We start from the raw sequence: 13,641 nt of genomic DNA, 5'->3' as shown, positions 1-13,641 counted from the left end.
GCAGAAAGCAAAAAATGCATGACAGCTACCGTCTTCACTGACAAATTTGAAGGTGGGAGAGCCAGTGGAGCAGGAAAGCCCTGGGCCCCAGCCCTCTCCCAGCACTTGAATCCCACAAAGCCTAACCCTCCTTTCTTCCCTCAACTTTGGCTGCCTAATGAGGTCTCCAGATGTTGAGGTTTAGGCAGGGTCTACTTTAAGGGTCCGGCCTGCCTCTCTATTAGAGCTTTGGGGATCAATCAGAGGGGGGAATCTATCAGGGGAGTAACAGAACCAATCCATTGCCAAATATGCCTGATCATTATTTGGTGAGCAGAATGACTCCCACACCTGATTTGTCAGCCTGGCTTAAGAATGGGCCACACAGGGAGATGCTACAGTAGCCCTGACTGCCTGGTAACCAAATGGAACCTGGAAGACTTCATTACCCTCCGTTTTTACACTTATTCAAAACCTAATTATTGTTGTTGCCTCCCACTGCTCAGGATTGAACTGGCTGACAACTTATTATGCATGTGTTCGCCTTTTCTGTCACCTAAAGACATGTGTCAGCTGTGGCCTTCTAGAACTAAAGGGATTAGTAATAAGCAAGAGATGAGTGAGGCTGAGCAGAGAGATGACCTCTGATTATGAAGCTGGATGTGTTAGAAATGTTGGTTTACTAGTGTTGTGTGCTGTGATGTGGTGTCCCAAGGAGGTGGGTTGATTCTGAGAAAAAAGTTCTAAACAAATGAAACAAAGAGAATTATTTTACACAAATACAGTGCTTGCCATACACTCACATATGCAACCTCATTGGACTCTGATATGATTTGGGATCTGTGTCCCCACCAAATCTCATGTTGAAATGAAGTCCCCAGTAGTGAAGGTGGGACTTTGTGGGAGGTGTTTGCATCCTGGGGGCAGATTTCTCATGAATGGTTTGGGCACCATCTCCTTGGTGCTATCGTCATGATAGTGAGTGAGTTATTGCAAGATCTGGTTGCTTAAAAGCGTGTGGCACTTACCCCCCACTTTCTCTCTTGTTCCTTCTTTTGCCATGTAAAGTGCCTGCTCCTGCTTCACCTTCTGCCTCGAATAAAATCTCCCTGAGGCCTCCCAGAAGCTGAGCAGATGCCAGCACCATGCTTGTACAGTCTGTAGAACCTTGAGCCTATTAAACCTATTTTAAATTACCTGATCTCAGGTATTTTACCTGAGTAATACCTAGATGGTATTCCTTTATAGCAATGCAAGAATGGCTAATGCAGACTCTCACCCCCTATTGAAAGATTTATGCTTTATGGTTTCAGAACTATATCCCCTTTAGAGGGAATCAGCCCTTTCTTTACAGAGCCACCTGCTACGAAAGCAGCTGTAAACCGATTATTCATATGGAAATTATATAATTCATATCTTAAGCCAGAACACTTTTTGAGAGTGAAAGGGAATAGTAAAATGATTAGTAGGCATTAGTTGATCCATAGCAGGTATAAACTGGGACTCTCCTGGGCAAACCAGGACGTATGGCATAGAGTTAGACACAAGTGAACACATTGATACCGCCCCCTAGTAAGAATAAACAAAAAACTTTCTGCAAGCAGCACCTAATTTTTAAGAATAAAGGGAGGCTGTGTAGCATAAAATGTGGGATTTCATCTGCTTTTTGACCATGTAGGTCAGCAGCCTTCACAGTCCGTACCACTGGAGATTGCAACGTTTCCATAGCATCAGATGAGAAGAAAAGATGGCAGTAGGCAATAGAACTGAGTAGGAATCTGGGAAGCAGCAGCTTGTCACTGGCAAAAGGACCAGGCTAAAGAGGGAGCTGGCTGGGAAGAGTGATCCCATGTACAAAGGACTCACTAAACAATAAAGAAGAAATATCTTAGTGTCTTCCCAACAGTAGCCAATCTAGGACTCCAGTGCCTTCCCATCCTTTCCCATCCAGGCTACTGGATTGCTGAACTGATAATGCAATTTATATAATCTAGGCCTCCAAGTTAAGATTTCAGTGGAGGATTCTCAAAGCAAATAGTGATTCAGTATAAACAGGACCAAGGGGAACACAACTAGCTTCAGGACAAATACCAAGTTTGGAGAAGCAACTCAAGATGTGAAAACAGAAAGCTGCAGAGCTCCATAGAACCTATGACAAAAAAGAAGAGCATTGCTTTTGAGGAGCTTAGGAAGACTTCGGTTTTGAATGACACAGATTCAATTTTTGACACAATGGTGTTTCATAAGCTTTAAAAGATGTTCCCTATAAAAATTAGATGGCATTAGCAATGAAAATAGCTAACACTTACTGAGTGCTCACTATGTGCCAGGTACCATTCAAAACATTTTACATGTATTTTCTCATTTAGGCAGGATGTAGGTAGACTTAAAAGGAAACCAGATGAATTTAAATAGATTAAAACTGAAACTATAATTGCAATGGAAGAATTTTCATCAGTATTACAAATACCAAAGGACTGATTTTATACCTGGGAGAAATCAAATATTTGCCACAGAATAAATTCTCTGGCATAGAAAAGAATGTCTTTTTAAACACAAAAAGGAAAAAGAATGCAATTATTAAATATTATGACATCAACATACATAAAGCAAAGGCTAAAAAAACACAAGAAAATGACAGATAAACAAAAAGTTGGCAAGTTTTGCACATTTCTTTGCGTTTGACAGACCAAAGAGATTAAATAGGCAATTAGAGATTCTGAAAAATAACATTTGAAGGTTAATTTAATAAATACATCCCAAATTTTATACCCTATAATGTACCTTTCTTATTCTAGCTCAAACAAAACATGTATAAAAATAGCACATATATTAAGCAACAAAGTTCCAAATTATTTTAAAAAATCACAAATTGAGTAGATCATATTCTCTACCTTTAAGGCAATACTTTTCTACCCAAAAGGCAATAACATGATAGCAAGAAGGAGAAGTGTCAAGCAAAGAGGGAAAAGCACCTTATAAGACAATCAGATCAGCCAAACCATATCATCTCACCTCTGGCCCCTCCCAAATCTCACATTTCAAAACACAATAATACCTTCTCATCAGTCCCCCAAAGTCTTAACTCATTCCAGCATTAACCCAAGAGATCAAGTCCAAAGTTTCATCTGAGACAAGGCAAGTCCCTTCTGCCTATGAGCCTATAAAATCAAAAGCAAGTTAATTATTTCCTTGATACAATGGGGGGTATAGACATTGGGTAGTTACACCCATTCCAAATGGGAGAAATTGGCTAAAATGAACGGGCCATAAGCCCCATGCAAGTCCACAATTCAGTGGTGCAGTCAGATCTTAAAGCTCCAAAATGACCTGCTTTGACTCCATGTCTCACATCCAGGTCATGCTGATGTGGGCTTCCATGGCCTTAAGCAGCTCTACCCTTGTGGCTTTTCAGGGTACAGCCCCCTCCCAGCTGCTTTCATGGGTTGGCATTGAGTGTCTGCAGCTTCTCCAGGTGCATGATGCAAGCTGCTGAAGGATCTACCATTCTGAGGTCTGGAGGACTATGGTCCTCTTCTCACAGCTCCACTAGGCAGTGCCCCAGTGGGGACTCTGTGTGGGGGCTCCCACCCCACATTTCCCTTTTACACTGCACTAGTGGAGGTACTGCATGAGGGATCCACCCCTGCAGCAAACTTCTGCCTGGACAGCCAGGCATTTCCATAGATCCTCTGAAGTCTAGGCGGAGGTTCCCAAACCTCAGTTCTTGACTCCTGTGCACCCTCAGGCCAAACACCACATGTAAGCTACCAAGGCTTGGGGATTGCAACCTCTGAAGCAACAGCCTGAGCTGTACTTTGGCCCATTTTAGCCGTAGCTGGACACAGGGCACCAAGTCCTGTGACTGCACAAAGCAGCAAGGCCCTGGACCAGCCCACAAAATCATGTTTTTCCTTTGAGGCCTTTAGACCTGTAATTGGAAGGGCTGCTGTGAAGACTTCTGACATGCTCTGGAGGCATCTTCCCGATTGTCTTGGTTATTAACATTTGGCTCCTCATTACTTAAGCAAATTTATGCAGCTGGTTTGGATTTCTCAGAAAATGGGTTTTTCTTTTCTATCACATCGTCAGTCTGCAAATTTTGAACTTTTGTGCTGTGCTTCCCCTTTAAACATAAGTTCCAATTCCAAACGATATCTTTGTGAATACATAAAACTTAATGCTTTTAACGGCACCCGAGTCACATCTTGAATGCTTTGCTGTTTAGAAATTTCTTCCACCAGATAACCTAACATCATCGCTCTCAAGTTCGAAGTTCCACAGATTTCTAGGGCAGTGGCAAAATGTCACCAGTCTCTTCGGTAAAACAGCAAGAGTCACCTTTATTCCAGTTCTCAACAAGTTTCTCATCTCCATCTGAGACCTCAGCTTTGGCTTCATTGTCTGTATCACTATCACTATCAGCATTTTAGTCAAAGCCATTTAATAAGTCTCTAGGGAGTTCCAAATGTATCCACATCTTCCTGTCTTCTGAGCCCTCTAAGTCTCTAGGAAGTTCCAAACTTTCCCACATTTTCCTGTCTTCTAAGCCCTCCAGACTGTTCCAACCCCTGCCTGTTACCCAGTTCCAAAGTCACTTTCACATTTTTGGGTTTCTCTATAGCAGCACCCCACTCTCTACAGTACCAATTTGCTGTATTAGTTCATTCTCATGCTGCTATAAAGAACTGACCATAAATGGGTAATTTATAAAGGAAAGAAGTTTAATTGACTCACAGTTCCACATGGCTGGGGAGGTCTCAGGAAACTTACAATTGTGGCAGAAGAGGGAGCAACCATGTCCTTCTTCACATGATGGCAGGAAGGAGAAGTGCTGAGCAAAAAGGGAAAAGGCCCTTATGAGACCATTAGGTCTCATGAGAACTCACGCACTATCATGAGAACAGCAGCACTGGGGTAACTGCCCCCATGATTCAGTTACCTCCCACTGGGTCCCTTTGACAATGTGTGGGGATTATGGGAACTAATTCAAGATAAGATTTGGGTAGGGACACAACCAAACCATATCATTTGGAAAATGTAAATACACTGAATAAATCTTGGTCAAAAATAAAGGCAAAAACAAATAATATAGAATTTAAAAATTAATAATGATAAGTATGGAAATGTATATCTAAAGCTAAACTCAAAAGTAAACTATTATCCTTAAACGCTTTTATTCTTAGAAAAATAAGCTAAATACCATAAGTAAGGAATTAGATAAGAAAAACAATAGGAAATAGGAGATAGAAATTAATGTAGATAAAACGGAAATAAATTTTTTACAAGAAATTTTTTTTTAAACTTCAAGGTAAGTGATAAATTTAATACTACATGAGTTGTTACAGAAAATAGAGAAAGACAGTTTATTTTATTGGCTTAAACCTGAAATTAAAACCTGAGAGTGGGCATATCAATCATAATAGTATATTTGTGATTTGGAAAATAGTTTAATAGTAAGAATAAATAAAAATGAAATCATGATGGTTAATATGTCAACTTGATTGCATTCAGGGATACCAGCAAGCTGGTCAATCATTATTTTGGGGAGTGTCTGTGAAGGTGTTTCTGGAAGAGATTAGCATTTGAATCAGTAGACTGAGTAAAGAAGACCCACTCTCACCAATATAACAGGGTTTTATCCAATCCATTGACAGTCTGAATAGAAGAAAAGTGTTAGAGAAAGGTGAATTTGCTCTCTCTTCCGGATCTGGGACACCCATATCCTCCTGCCTTCAGGCATCAGGGCTCCTTTGGACTCTGGGACTTACAGTAACAGATCTCAGATTTGTATTCCTTTGGACTGAGAGTCACACCATTGGCTCCTCTAGTTCTCAGGCCTTCAGACTCAGAGTGAATTAAACCACTGGATTTCTTGAGTCTCCAGCTGGCAGGCAGTATATCATGGGACTTCCCAGCTTCTATCATGATGAAGCCAATTACCATAATAAATTTTCTTTCTTTTCTTTTCTTTTCTTTTCTTTTCTTTTCTTTTTTCTTTTCTCTTTTCCTTTTTTCTTTCTCTCTCTCTCTCTCTTTCCTTTTCTTTTCTGTGTTTCTTATCTTTCTTATCATCTTTCTATATTTTTCACTGGAAAACCTTAACTAATACACACATTATATGGTTTGTAGGTTTTGTTCCTTCAAAATCTCATATTAAAATGTGACCTCCAATATTAGACGTGGGCCTAGTGGGAGGTGTTTGGGTCACAGAGGCAGATGTCTCATAAATGGCTTGGTTCTGTCCTCATGATAATGAGTGAATTCTCATTCTGTTAGTTCATGCAAGACCTGAATATTTTAAAAAACCTGGCACCTCCTTCTCCTCTCTCCTGTGCTCTCTCTCTCCATGTCACATGCTGCCTCCCTTTACCTTCTGCATACATTTGTATTGTGGTTATATGACATCATACATTTATGGAAACCCATAGAGTTTAAACACAGTGAACCTTAATGTAAACTATGGACTTTGGATAACATAGATATGTCAATGTTGGTTCATTGATTACAACAAATGTACTCCGCTGATGGAGGATGTTGATAGTGGGGAGTGTTTGTGTGCCTGGGGGTGGGGATGAAGATATGTGGGAATTCTTTTCACTTTCAACTCAGTTTTTTTTTTTTTTTTTTGACATGGAGTTTTGCTCTTGTTGCCCAGGCTGGAGTGCAATGGCTCAGTCTTGGCTCACTGCAACCTCCACCTTCCAGGTTCAAGCGATTCTCCCACCTCAGCCTCCCAAGTAGCAGGGATTACAGGCATGCGCCACTATGCCTGGCTAATTTTATATATTGTTTTTAGTAGATACGGGGTTTCTCCATGTTGGTCAGGCTGGTCTCAAACTCCTGACCTCAGGTGATCCACCCATCTCGGCCTCCCAAAACGCTGGGATTACAGGTGTGAGCCACCCTGCCTGGCCCCCAACTCAGTTTGTGAATCTAAAACTGCTCTAAAAATAAAGTCTATTAATTTTAAAACAAAAACAAAAGTGATCCTAAAATTTTACTAATGTGATTAAAAGAATTAAAAAGCTGACATATTATAAAAGGGATTCAAAAAGGGATTCCTTTTTGTTAGTAATGGTGGTCTTTCCAGAAAACCCAAAAGAACCAAACTGAAAGGAAAAAAAATTGAAACTAATGAGTACAGAAAATTGATTGGTTACAAAGTAGATATAGAGAAGTCAGTTTATACTAGTAAAAACTAGAAAGAAAATGCCAAATTAAAGATTTCATGCACAATGGTTACTAAAAATAAAAAAAATTACAAATCTCATAAAACATATATGTAGATTCTATATATAGAATCTATAAAAATACCTTAAAAACTTTTAAAACACTTATAAACATATTTCAAAAAAGTGAATAAAGCGTCATTTACTGGATGAAAAGTTTCAAGATTTTGAAAATTACTATTCTACAAACTTTAAATTCAGTTAATATCAAAATTCGAATAAGGCACTTTTAAAAATGAAAAATAGATAATCAAATTCATCTGGAAAAAAAAAGATGGGTATATTTTGTAAAATATACATATTTTACATATTTTGTAAAAAAGATAATGTGATAGGCCAAGAGATTCCTTGCTCTACAAGACATTAAATAAGGTTTTTCAAGTAACAATAAACAAAATAGCATGAAATGAGAATAGCAGTGGGTAAGTAATGAAATAGAGTGGAAATTCTAGAAACAGACCCAAGGTTAAAAAGGTATTTAGTACATGATATACATGGCATTGCAAATCATCAAAATGGACTGTTCACTCAATGATGTCCATACAGCTGGTTAACCATTTGGGAAAGTGTATATATACACACAAATATACCTATAAATGTATATATACACATATACACACATGTGTATACATATACATACATATATACATATTATGTAATATGTGTATACACACATATATACATTTTCTGTAATATATATGTGTATACACATACACAGTACCTTTTATAACAGTTTTGGTCAATAAAAGACCACATGTAGGATGGTGGTCTCATAAGAATATAATGAAGCTGAAAAATTCTATTGCTTAGTGAGGTTGTAATGTTGCAGTGTAACACGTTACTCCATGTTGGTGGTGATACTCATGGTCACAAAACTACTGAGCTGCTAGTCAGCTGAAAGTTGAGTATATATAATTATGTACGGTATAAAATACTCGATAACAATAATAAACAACTTACGTTACTGGTTTAGGTATTTGCTATACTATACTCTTTATTGTTAGTTTAGATTGTACAGGCTGGGCGCAGTGGCTCACGCCTGTAATCCCAGCACTTTGGGAGGCTGAGATGGGCGGATCACGAGGTCAGGAGATCGAGACCATCCTGGCTAACATGGTGAAAGCCCATCTCTACTAAAAATACAAAAAATTAGCCAGGTGTGGTGGTGGGCTCCTGTAGTCCCAGCTACTCGGGAGGCTGAGGCAGGAGAATGGTGTGAACTTGGGAGGCGGAGCTTGCAGTGAGCCGAGATTGCGCCACTGCACTCCAGCCTGGGTGACAGAGCGAGACTCCATCTCAAAAAAAAAAAAAAAAAAAGACTGTACTCCTACTTGTGTAAAAATAAGTTAACTGTGAAACAGCCTCAGGCAGGTCCTTCAGGAGGTATTCCAGAAGAAGGTGCTGTTGTCATAGGAGATGACAGCTCCATGTGTTTTATTGCCCCTGAAGACCTTGTGGTGGGGCAAGTCATGGAGATAGAAGATAGTAATATTGGTGATTCTGACCCTGTGAGACTAGTGTATGTGTTTCTGTCTTAGTTTTTAACAAACAATTTTAAAAGTAAAAAATACATCAAAAATTTTAAAATAGAAAAAGTATAGAATAAAAATATAAAGAAAAAATATTTTTGCACAGCTGTACAATGTGTTTTAAACTAATTGTTATTACAAAAGAGTCAAAAAGCTAAAAATTTAAAAATATATAAAGTAAAAAGTTATAAGCTGAGGTTAATTTATTATTGACGGAAAAAAAGCTTTTAAATAAATGTAGTATAGTCTAAGTACACAGTGCTTATGAAGTTTATAGTAGTGTTTGGTAACATCCTAGGCCTTCAGATTCACTCATCACTGACTCACCCACTCACCCACTCACCCACTCACCCACTCACCCAGAGCAACTTCCAGTCCTGTAAGATCCATTCATGGTAAGTGCCCTATACAGGTATACCAATTTTAACCTTTTATACCGTACTTTACCTTTTTTATGTTTAGAGATGTTTAGATACACAGATATTTACCACTGGATTCCAATTGCCCACAGAATTAAGTAGGGTAATATGCTGTACAGGTGTATGGCCCAGGAGCAATGGACTGTATCATGTTGCTTAGGTGTGTAGGATGCTATACCATCCCGGTTTGTGTAAGGACACCCTGTGATGTTCACACAATGATGAAACCACCTAATGACACATTTCTCAGAACACATCCCTGATGTTAGGTGACACATCACTGTATATCAGTTACCTGTTTTATATACTAAGAAAACAGTGTTTTAAAAGTTAAATATAAAAAAATAACAACCACAAAAGCAGACGTGTGTTTGAAATGTTTCAATGGTTACTGAAGTTCATATGTCTTCTGTGTATCAGTAAATTTCATATGTATAATCAAAAGAAAACAAAATACAGGGAAAAAGCTGCATAGTTTTATACATGAACAAAAAAGACTAAGTTTACTTTGTGAGTAACTCGTACTCAAATATAATAGAAAAGACAAATCCTATTAGGAAATAGTATTAGATTTTTTACATCACAAAAAGCATGAAAAAATGTGTAGTACTCAGGGTTGAGGTTGTGTACAGCGGACATGAGTCTGATGTTTCTGCAAGACAACTTGTCAGTATATGTTAAAAATCCTGAAATATACATAGCCTTTGGTCTAGGAATTTCTTATAAAGACATTCTGGTTTATAATTGTGAAAGGTAGAAAACTGCACTGTTAACAACAAATGAAATTTCTTTAAAATATATGGTATATCATATTGTGAATATTTTATAGTTTCTAAAAACCGAAACTTAAAGAATATTTATATTGGAGTAAGTATGTTCCCAGTGTACTCTTAGCAAAAAGAAAACCAAATCAGAAATGTTACAAACATATGAAGAGCAAAATTTCAATTTTATGGGTGATAAAAGGGTGTGTGTGGTGTGTGTGTGTGTGTGTGTGTACTTGTAAAGTTGTTATTTCTGGGTATTGAGTTTACTGGTGATTTTAATTTTCTTATCTATAGTTGTGCTTATTTTTTTCCCCAAATTTTTACATTTTATAACCAGAAGAGAATCATAATATAGATTATATTATATGGGTAAGCTGAGCAGGGAGACAGAGATATGGATTCCACAACCACATGGGGGAAGCAGGAGCTAGGACTCAGGACCCAGAAGCCAGTAAATTTCAAGGGCAACACACAGGGTCTGACAGGTGGTAGAATCGCTGAGTTATAGATCCCTCTCCAGCTTGACTGGTGGATGGCAGGACAGCAATCAAGGCAGTCTGGACCAAAACAGTGGCCAAACTGGTTCATGCCAAGATGCCTTGGTCTTGGCAAGGCAATGAATAAATCACATCCTGGAAACAGGGTCACAATTATAAATTTGGAGCTTGCAATCTGAAGATAGTATTGAGTGTTGTTTATAAAACGATATCTACTTTTATTAGCTTGCTAAATGAGACAGAGTAGAGATAGGACTTGGCTCCCTCCCATGCCTCACCAGTGACCTCTATTGCAAGCTGGTGAGCGGGGTGTAGCCAGGAAGAGCTCCAATCAGACCGTCCAGATTGTGCACCATAAATCTTTCTCAAGGTGCCATGCCCACTGATTGTGGGACCTTGAGGAGCCTGAAATAATCAGCTCCCATCTTAAATGTTACTCAAGGGAGTTAGCCCCATCTCCTGCATGCACATAAGACCAGAAGGATGACCAATCCTTCACCTTAGCTTCATTATAATACTAAAAACCATGCCCAGGGTAGAGATTTAATATGCTAATGACACATGTGACTCACGAAGAATTATGTTATCAAACTGTGCAGATGCCAGAAGCTCCCCAGCTCTGCATGCTTAAACCTCATGTTCTTCCTGCTGTAGCCCCTTTAAAGTTACTCTCCTGACTCTCTTTGGGGAGCCAGACTGAGAATTCTGTCTCTTGGGTTGCCTACCTTATGCCTGTGCATAAGTGCCAAGAAAGCCCTGTTTGGAAAAACTCTTGGCTTTTTGTCAATTTCTATTGTATTGAGGGCCCAAGAACCTGTGGTCAGTAACATTAAGATTTTGAGTTCTGAGGCCAAATTGTTTTAGTCTCTTAAGATGGATTTTGTGGAGTAAACTCTAAACCAGACTTTGATTCTCCTCTTTCATTCCTTCTCCAGCTTTTCCCAAAGAGATTTTCATCCCACCTCCATATCCCTTTGTTCAGTGTTGCCTCTTTCTCTACCTCAGAATCCTAATACAATGGAACATTAATACATTGGAATGGAATGGAATTGTATTAGAGTAATAATACAGTGGTCTTTTCTGATTATGAAATGTAAATGGACACACACGTGTGCACACTCACACTTACACCACTCATGCCCAGATAGCTTTATTTCTTAGTGTTGCCTCCAATGATGTGTTCATCTATTCAGCAAAGATCTATTTAATACCTTCTATGTGCCAGGACTGTGCTGGAAATGAGAGACTAATAAGCAAAGGCAAACACACAGCCAACTCCTAGAGTTTATTATAGTCCAGTCTAGTGGCAGAGAGACAAACATTATTCAAATAATTGCGCTAATGAATGAAAACTCATTCTTATCCATACATTCATTCCAAAAACATTTAGGATGTACTCTGAGAGCTAGTGGCACACAAAGGGGAAAATCTCATGGACTCTGCCCTTGAGGAACATTTGAGGAGCAGAAGAGCCTGGACATGAGCATCTGCAGAGCATCCTCTATGGATTAGAACCTGGACCAGGGCCTCACAGGTGTTAGGCCATTGAATCTTAACTGCCGCGGAAGATAGATATAATTGGCCCCGATTTAAAGATGAGAAAATCAAGGCTCAGATTTTAGGTTATGTAAGCAGACAGGGAGGATCTCCAGGGACTATAGGAATTCAATCAACTTGAGCAACCAGCCTGTTTTACAGCTTCCTACCCTGCAGCCTATTTTTCCCAAACCCTGTGTTGAATGTGGTCACCATGTTGGTTGGCACCCATTTTTGATAGGCCTTGGCAGCTTACAGATGAACCTGGGTGAACTTTCCTCATTACCATGCTCTCCGCCCTGGGAGAAGCTGTAATTTTATTGCCATAATATGTGACCCATGTGCTGGGATAGTGACTCAGTGTATCTGTGCAATGGGACTCCTCCTCTACATGTAATGATGCACCCTCTCTCCTCTCCGTCACCCCGTAAAACGCTTCTGTCACTTTCCCTCTGGGAGACATTGCTTCAGAGAATACTCCGTTTTCCTTGTGCCAACGAAATAAAACTCCTGTTGATCAAAATCTGAATTCTCATGGAGGTTATTTGTTAATTGCCAGGTTAATGACCTTGTTTTTTGGCGGGGGCTATAGCCGGGATTTGAGTTCAGGTCTGTCCAACTCAAAGGCATGTGCACATCCAAACTGCAACGCACTTCTCTCCTTATGAAGAAATAAAAACATAAGTAGCTATAATATAGAATAGAATGTAAAGACATTAAGTAGCTATAATGGAGATTAGTCACTATGTGCTGAGAATAATTTGGCTGCCATGTGATGGTAACATGGTAGTTGTCAGAGATGCAGCAAGTCGTTGAGGGTTGCTGCAGAGAGTTTTATTAATAAAGCCTCTAAACAAAGAGATGGAAGGAAACCTCAAATCCACCTCCCCAAAAACTTTGGAGCTAGAAGTTTTAAGGATTTGGGGGTGCATGAAGGTGTGGAGATCACTGGTTGGGTGAAGAGTGCAGGGTGAAGTCAGGGGATGGGGATGTGGAGAACCTGCATTCTCACATGCTGATTTGGTTACTCTTTGGGAGTCTTCAAACTGGTTGGTGTCATTCTTTCCACTGGAATTTACATCTGAAGAATATCCCAAGCAATTCTTAAGCAAAAACCTTAGGATTCTAATGTCAGTGATCCTATCTATAGGAACAATGGGTATGCAAATGGTCAGCGGCTAGTGCTAAGTGACAAAATTTTGATTACATGGAAGTAAGCCAAAGTGCAGCCTGATTAATACTTAATTGTAACTGTATTTCTGCCCAGAGCCCTGCATGTGATTCTTGTTAACCTTGTAAGGATGGTTTCAGTTATAGGAACCCAAAAGTGGGAGGGTAGAAAGCACAGTGCTCCCAGAAATTTCTCCCACTCCAAGCTGGGCTATAGATGTGGGAGAGGCCCCAATGTGCTCTGTCAATCTTTCTGATTCTTCTCTGTCCACACTCACCTGCAACATTTCCAGGCACAATAAACTTCATGAACAATATGCACTTTCCATTGATTTTATCCAGGCTTCAATGAGCTGAAATAAATCGAACTGTTAATGAGAAATGCAAAGCACAAATAGCACTTTATTGAAGAATAACAAGGAGGTGAATTTTACCATATGTTAGCAAGCTTAAAGGGAAGAGGCTGACTGTGGTTAATATGTACATTCCCCTCAAAGAGTTCCATAAAACTT

The sequence above is a fragment of the Theropithecus gelada genome, chromosome 9 (assembly GCF_003255815.1).
Source record: "Theropithecus gelada isolate Dixy chromosome 9, Tgel_1.0, whole genome shotgun sequence".
Lineage (NCBI taxonomy): Eukaryota > Metazoa > Chordata > Mammalia > Primates > Cercopithecidae > Theropithecus > Theropithecus gelada.
The sequence above is the reverse complement of the archived record's forward strand: the minus strand, read 5'-3'. Positions refer to the sequence as shown.